Source organism: Aethalodelphis obliquidens, unplaced genomic scaffold (assembly GCF_003676395.1).
Source record: "Aethalodelphis obliquidens isolate GAN/ISIS:26980383/991018 unplaced genomic scaffold, ASM367639v1 scaffold13, whole genome shotgun sequence".
Classification (NCBI taxonomy): Eukaryota; Metazoa; Chordata; class Mammalia; order Artiodactyla; family Delphinidae; genus Aethalodelphis; species Aethalodelphis obliquidens.
In genome coordinates this window covers 30,577,050-30,585,628 of record NW_020837957.1, presented here as the reverse complement: position 1 = coordinate 30,585,628, position 8,579 = coordinate 30,577,050, and the positions used below count along the sequence as shown (strand labels likewise).

Genomic DNA, 8,579 nt, shown 5'->3' with positions numbered 1-8,579 from the left:
GACCTCAAAATTCCTGATAACTCTCAACTTTTAGGTTATAAATATTTTCAACTCTACAGGCATAAAGTAGACACTTCCAAAGTGTAACACGAATCTCAACATTTGGATCACTGACACCCGACGGTGGACACTCCCAGAAAGATCCATCAGACCGAAGAGTTAAAACGTTGTCACCCCTTTTTCCACAAGATTGTGGAATGGACATTGACAGTGGGGAATTGTAACAGGAAAGAGCTAAATCAGACTCCATGTTCAATCTGTTTCTTTGACTTTAACCTTTCCTTTTCGTTGCTCTTGTTATTTTAATCATACATAATGGCCTGCCTCAGGGAACCCTGCCCCTCTGCCTGAATGTTAAAGTGTCTTTGTTCAGCTCACAGGGAGAGGATCCGACCCCACCCACCTGTGGATGGCTTCAAGAAAGAAGAAATTAACACATCCCCTCCCTGAGGCTGGCCATTCCAGGGGATATTTGCAAAACTTCTGGCCTTTTTACTTTACTTCCTCATCTCCTCCCCCTCTCTGTGCTATAAAAGAAACTGGCATCCAAACCCCGATAACATAGTTTCTCAGAGGCACCAGTCTGCCATCTTCTCGGTCTGCCGGCTTTACTTGCCTTAAAAAAAAGAAAAACAAAAAAACAAAAACCGGCATTCTGGGGTCTTCCCCTCCAAAACTCACAACCGTAGTCTAATCATGAAAAGCATTAGACAAATCCCAGTTGAGGGGCATTCTACAAAAAAATACCCTGACCAGTACTGCTCAAAATGGTTGCGGTCATCAAAATCTAGGGAAGTCTGAGAAATTGTCAAAGCCAAGAGAAGTCTAAGGAGACATGATGACTAAATGTTATGTATCTTGGATGGGAGCCTGTAACAACAAAAAAATATCAGGTAGACGCTAAGGAAATCTGAATATTGTAGGAACTTTAGTTAATAATAATGTACGAACACTGGTTCATTAATTGTAACAAATATACCAATACTAACGAAAGATGTTAATAATAGGGGAAATCTTGTGAGGTACAAGTTTATTTTAAGAAAATAACTCATTTATCATTTTGACACTTCAGTAGGTGATCGCACTACACCAGGCCTTCAGTTAATTCAAAATTCCTAAAGAAGCAGATAAGATGAGGCTGGAATTCCTCGGAGCTACCCTTGCTGGTTCTCAGGAAGCCCACCTCCTACATCACCACCACCCCTACTTTATCCTACTTTGGTTTCACAGCCAAGGTTCTTGTAAGAAGAGTGTAGACTTACCGCCTCTACTCCACCTTTCATTCACTCTTCAAACCACTGCAGTCATGTGACTAGCCAGCCATAACTCCAAGTCGAAATTCAGTGGATCCTTCTCAGTTTTCACTTATTTAATCTGATAAAGATTGAAAGTATTGATCACTCACTTCTTTATAACTCCCAGTTTCCTTGCCACAGTCTCTCCTGTTCTCTTAACTTTCCTTCTCCTTGGCTAAAAAAGCTGCCTATCCACCCTCCACTATTTTTTTTAACGTCTTTATTGGACTATAATTGCTTTGCAATGGTGTGTTAGTTTCTGCTGTACAACAAAGTGAATCAGCTATACATATACATATATCCCCATATCCCCTCCCACTTGCATCTCCCTCCCACCCTCCCTATCCCACCCCTCTAGGTGGTCACAAAGCACCAAGCTGATCTCTTTTTAAATCTGATAGAACTTGAGCTTCTTGGTCTGGAGAAGGGTCATTTAGTTGTGCAGATATAGGGCAAGTAGACATGCATGACTTACTTTTTTGTCTTAGCAAAAACTGTCTCTCCCATTGGTGTGCAGAGCTAGACACTGGGGAGGAGGTGACTCAGTCCCTACAAGGAACTGAAGGCCTGCTTGAGGAAAAGACATCAGAGCCCCAATCTCCAGACTCCATGGTTCAACATCAGGGAAGCCTGTTAAGGATCCATCAAGGAGTCCTGAGGAAAGTCTGCTAGGGGAGAAGTGACCAAGGATTCCAAGAGCTGAATATACCAGGAAAATAAGATACAGCAGCACAAAGACCCCAGAATTCATGGGGGTGGAAGGTGGGTACATTGTTTTCAGCACACAGTGGCAGAATTACCTCCCCAACCATCCTGCCATTGCTGTTGCATGTTGGGGGAAAATTGCTGCGCATAAGTGTGAATTAAGGGTAGCTGTGACCCTAATACCCACCGCTGTGGTCTGCACAGTCATCTAACAGGCCAGCAAGGGCATCCCAACACCATCCATCAAACTGCAGGATTAGTCTTCAATGGTAATACCCTGTGGACTCAAGAAACAAAGGCAATGGACTTACCAGGCTCCAGTGCTCTCTCCACCTGACGCTTGGAAGAAGACTGACCAACAAAGCTCCCAATCCTTGGGCTGAATCAGTACCTGCCATTAATGGACATTTTTGAGGAAGGAAATTATGAAACCTTGCTAATATGGACTCAGTCAATTTGTTAAACAAAAGATGTGATCATATTTGTACCCTAAATTTCTGAAGTTCACACCAGCCACACAAGTTCTGCTCACTCTACCTAACCCTTAAATATTGCTATTTTTGAAAATTTTGTACTCCACCTGGATAATTCCATCCAGTCTGTATCTTTATTACCTCCTTTATCCAATGTCTCCCATATCTCTATCTAGAAAAAAGGATTCTGAGCTATGTATTACCTCCAACTGCCTTCTTAACTTCATCTGGGTGTTCCATAGGACTGCAAATGCAGCCTGTCCACAAATGATTGTACTTCCCCAAAGTGCACCCACACACCCATAAAAAACATATTCCCCTACCCTTACTAGTGGCATTACTCCAAACAGAAATATGGGATTCTTCTTAGTTGCCTCCTTTCCATCACCTCCCACATCTAATCTCTCCTCTTCTTACCACCTTCTCTTGTTCGCCACCTTCTTTGCACTAATCCAGACCCTCACTTCTTCTTGCCTGGACTTTGCAATTGCCTCTTGATGTCTTACACTTCCCCAAGCATGCTAATTCCTCAATTTGAAACATGCTTCCCATTTTCCCACTGTGTGCATCTGTCTTTTCCAACTCATAATTGGTTTCTCCAGAAGGCTTCCTTCACGTCCCAAGTCAGGATTAGTGGCCTCTCTTGTGAGATGTCCTATCACAGTGCTTATCACGCTGTACCCAGTTCTTGTTTATCGTCCTTGGGAGACTGTGGGCTCCTGAGGGAGGGGTTGTCTCATTCACCATGGCAGCCCCAAAGTCCAGCACAGTGCCTAGCACTCAGTAGGTATCTAATAATTTGATGAATAAATAAATGAATAAACATTAACTTTTGCTCCTGCCTTTTAGTCTTCCCCCTCCAGTCCATCCGCCACAGTCCATTCTCCACATGTGATTCTAAAACATCATGTTACTCTACAGCTTAAAACTCATCATTTATTTTCCTATTGTTCAAAGTAGTGTATCTGAAACAGTGTTCCATGTTACACTGCTCTGAGAAAAAAAGCAAGGCTAATGATATTTTGCTTCTAAAATTTATTGAGAAAAAGAAAAGCAGCTCTCAACCTCCAGGAGCTGGCCTGCTACTATCAGCTATGCCTTAAGACTCTACTGTTGAACACAAACAGTTTCACAGACCATCAGCAAGAGACAAGGCTGCTCTTTGACTGTGATGGGTCAGGACAAAAACAAGGCCACTCCATAAACATGTCTGCACAGAGACATAACATGAACAGTGTCCAAACCACAAAAATGGCCAAACATCCTCCTATCCTGGCTGATATGAGTGACTGCTGCTTCTTTACCCATTACAGGCTAGCCTCCAACTAGTCTTCTCTCCTTTGAGTTAAGATTTATTAATCATACTCAATCATAGAATTACCTGTTTTCTGACATTTAATGCTAAGCAAAGCCCCACTTCCTCAAACTCTCCTGAAATCACTTAACCCGAACCCCAATCCTACAATAAACCCTTTCTAACACCATCTTACTGAGATGCACAGTTCCCCGTGGTGTACATTCTTCCTTTCTGCCATGAGTAATAAACCCACCTTCCTTGTTCAACCACAAGTATGTTCCTGGTGGTCTTTGGCTGGAGGGCATTGGCAATATTTTTTCCTATATCTAAGTAAAATACTAAACGTATTTATATTATTGCTTATGTGCTTATGTGACTCTAAGAATGACAAGAAGTTACGAACACCTGATGTTTGACCTGTCCATTGGTATAGATCCAGCATTTACCAACTAATTAAGCATTGCTTTATGTTGTCTATTAGTCTTATCATTTCACTGTTTTTTTAATATTAACAGCATATCTTGGAGATATTGTCAGTTCAGTTCCAGACCATCATAATGAAATAAATATTGCAATAAAGCGAGTCACACAAATTTTTTTCATTTCTCAGTGCATATAAAAGTTATGTTTATACCACGCTGTAGTCTATTAAGTGTGCAATAGCATTATGTGTAAAAAATGTACATATCTTAATTTTAAAATACTTTATTGCTAAAAAATGCTAAACCATCATTTGAGCCTTCAGTGAGTCATAATCTTTTTGCAATAGGAACATCAAAGATCACATCAAACATCAAAGATCAAAGATCACATCAAACATCAAACATCAACATGTTATAACTATAGTTGTTATAGTTATAACAACTATAACGAGGAAAAAGTTTGAAATATTGTGAGACTTACCAAAATGGGACACAGAGACACAAAGTGAGCAAATGCTGTTGGAAAAATGGTACCGATAGAAAATTGCTTGACACAGGGTTTCCAGAAACTTTCAATTTGTAAAAAACGCAGTATCTGCAAGTGCAAAAAAAGTGAAGCACAATAGAACAAGATGTGCCTGTATTTAATTTTATTACATATTAAACATTTATACTAAACAATGGAGCTTCCTGAATCCATCCAAACAGAAGAAAGTTTTTAGCTTGTTTGTTTAAAGGAGAGTTCTAAATAGGTGTCTGATCAGATACAGCTCAAATACCAGCTCCCTCCCTCATGAAGCATGAGCTTATGGGTGACACTTACAGCACACAGTGCAGGATGAACACGGCACTTCAAGTAGTGAGACGATCCAGACGCAGAACTAATCCTGTGGAAGCAGGAGCCAGTAGTCCCTTTCAGAGTGTTTGTACTAGTGTTAGGTCAACTCTCCCTTTGTCTTCTCCCATCTCTATAAACGGACAATGCCTACAAAATGTTCTCTACGAATGACAACATTCTTGTGCAGGTGGATTTTTTGTGGAAATTGGAAAAGGTTCAAGTTTCGTCTCTGGGCTCATTCCATAAATTGTGGGAAAGTCTTCGGGTTTTCAGAGGCTAGAGAATTAGGGATGTGTTTTGATCTAATTTTATCTAGATCTTGAGAGGAGGAAGAAGCTCCTTGATGCCATCTGGGCTGTATACATAATCTGAAAAATAAGCTAAAACTTTTTGAACTATAGTGGAAAATGGAAATGGCTGTAACTAGACTATGAACTCTTTGAGGATTGGCTGTTCTCTCCAATCCTTGGTACTCAAATTGTGGTACAAGGTGCAACAGCATTGGCATCACCTAGAAGCTTATTAGAAGCACAGATTCTAATCAACCCCAGGACCAACGCAGGATCAACCCCAGACCTACTGAATGAAAATCTGCATTTGAATAAAATCCTTGATATTTTGTATGCAAATTGAGAAGAACCTGAGTCAGGTACTATACCTCACTCACTGTTGAAGGAGAGAAAGGATAGAAGGAAGGAAAGCAATCTTATTTCAAAAGCTCTTACACTAGATTATCGATGAGTATTTTAGGACTTTAACAATGAGGAGAAGATAGGAAAATATTTTTTAAATTAAAATGTATAAATTTTATGCAGTCCATGATATGTTCCTGTATTCGTTTGTCTCCTTTGTTCTCTAATATCTCACATCATTGTCACAAATTTCTCCCAACTAATTTTTTAACATAAGTACTAGTATGGATAAAGTAGTACATTAAATCATATTTTTTATTACTTGACTAATTTGACATAAAAATGTTGCCAGCTTTGAATTAAAATTAAGGGCATCGGTATTTTCTCTTTTTTAGCTACCCAGATAGCACTGTGGTTTTTATATATTATTTTCTTTTGATTTATGTTTTTAAGGTGATGTGGTTGTTGCCCTTGTTGTTGTTAGTATTCTCCACCAGAATTGAGCACCAACTTTCACTCATTTCTTTTTTTTTTTTTTGGTAGGAAGTTAGTTACCAAAAATAAACTGCATTAAGTCCATATTCAACTTTAGGATTTGGGCTCCCTTAAAATTGTGACATAAAATTACAAGCACCCTCCAAAATTTCTTTCAGCTTTAGGTAAAATTAATGTTGGAGGTCACAATGGCATTTGATAATGAACCTTGTACAGAAATAGTCTTGTTGCTATAAGTACTTCGAGAATTCCAAACACTGGCTCTCCTCCTCCTTAGCAAAGATAAGAGAATGTTGGAAGCACTCACACTGCAGCAACCTCAAGAACAGAATAAACAAGGAACACTAACCTGGAGGGGTAAAGACTTACTTAAATTTAATTGCCAGTTCTCCTTAATGTTTGCTGAAGAGCAAGAAGTTCCCCCAAGATATTCAACTATTAACTACAAAATTTTGATTCTTACAGGCAATCAAAAATTATGTCAGGACCGCACATCTTAGAAATCATATTTGTTATAGGAAATTATCTTTTTCCATGGCATCTAAAGGATATCTATTATTTAAATGCTTATTATTTAAACCATTTAATTTACAGATGGTTTAGTATTTAAATTTAAATTGTTCACCATTCTTTAAATGAACTCAACAGCCTTGTACAAATTCTTCCCCCACGATACTGAGCGTGAAGGGTCATTTAGTCAGACTCCAGGCTTAGCATTCCACCAGCAGCCTGCTCAAAATAAGGGGTGCCCAGAGTAGATAAAATTCCAAGCACACCAGAAAGCCTCGTTCTTCCACAGAATCATAATTAGGCAATTGTTATTTATCATTAACTTATTAAAGACTTTCCTTCCAGCCTACTTACCAATAATTAAATAATATTTTTAAACACCAGCTTGGAAATAAAGTGGTCTGGGGGAAGTTGGGGAGAGAGTTTAATAAGTGCAACACAAAGCAAGTGTTTCAAATGTTTTAGGACAAATCTTAAATCTAATATTCTAAAGCCAGGGAGGGCTGTTGGCTTTGTTTTTGGGCAATGAATCCAAGAAGGGCCCAGAGGCGGAGTTTGCTCATTATTTTCCCTCTAAAGGCTCTTAGTCTTTATATCAAGCTAAACAACCATTGGGGCCACAACCCCAATGTTAAAACAACCATTGGGGCCACACACTCATATAGTTTTATTTTAAGCAATCTTTTCATTGATGTGCAGCATACAGAAGTTTGTACAAATCATATGAGGTTTCACAAAGTAAACTCATTCATGTAACCAGCACTGAGATCAAGAAACAGAACATGGCCAGCGTCCCAGGAGCCTCCATCCTGCCCTGCCTCGTCATTACCCTCACCCTTCTCCAGTGTAACTGTTTTTTTTAAATTTCGCTCATCATTTAATACTTTTGCACCTTACCATGTTAACCATTTGTCTTGTCTTGTCAATATTTTCTGATATTTGTTTTGGATACAATGATTACAATTGTCATGTTTTTGAAATATAGTTTTGAAACTATTGCTGTAAGTTTGAATTATATAATTTTCACAGAGGTGTTAGAGTTTCAGTAACAGATTGGGATCAATGTAACTTTTAACATCACAGATCACTTTTGCCTGTTTTTGAACTTTATGTAAACAGAATCATATGGTATTCACTATTTGTATTGAGCTTCTTTTGCTCAAAAATAGCATGAGTTCATGTAATTCATCCATATTTGCTTGTAATTGTAGTTCATACATTCTCATTGCTGTGTAATATTCCATTATGGGAATATATAACAGTTGGTTTTCCATTCTATTATTGACGAATTTGGGTTGTTTCCAGTTTAAGGCTATTATGAATCGTGCTGCTACATTATAGTTTCTTGTTTTCTTTTTCTTTTTTTTTTTTTTTGCGGTACGCAGGCCTCTCACTGTTGTGGCCTCTCCCGTTGCGGAGCACAGGCTCCGGACGCGCAGGCTCAGCCTCCATGGCTCACGGGTCCAGCCGCTCCGCAGCATGTGGGATCTTCCCAGACCGGGGCAAGAACCCGTGTCCCCTGCATCGGCAGGTGGATTCTCAACCGCTGCGCCACCAGGGAAGCCCTACATTATAGTTTCTAATCGAAAGTTATATAATCAGTTTGAATAAATAAATGTTTGGCAATACTTTTTTTTTCTCATCATTATTTTCCATTAAAAAGATGAGGTTATTGGATTAGATAGAGCAGAGATGAAACTTAGAGTCTAATAATCTATAATCTTAATAACCTTTTCTTGTATAAAAAGTAGCCTCTACACAGCCAAGTTAGCAGCTTTATTAGTTTCTATTGATGCTGTAACAAATTACCACAAATTTAGGGCTTAAAGCAACACAATTTGTTCTCTTATAGTTCTGGAGGTCAGAGTCTAGAATGGGTCTTAAAGAGCTAAAATCAAAGCTTTGGCAGGCC

General features: G+C 39.0%; 1 long non-coding RNA gene across 1 annotated transcript; it reads right to left on the bottom strand.

Annotated features, from left to right (window-relative positions):
- Positions 1-1,072: 1,072 nt before the first annotated feature.
- LOC113624515 (uncharacterized) lies at positions 1,073-7,377 on the bottom strand. The gene is made up of 3 exons (XR_003434368.1): positions 4,674-7,377; positions 2,312-3,264; positions 1,073-1,374 (listed from the first exon to the last, which is right to left on the bottom strand). It is a non-coding gene; the product is annotated as an uncharacterized LOC113624515 (long non-coding RNA).
- Between the last annotated feature and the right edge of the window lie 1,202 nt (positions 7,378-8,579).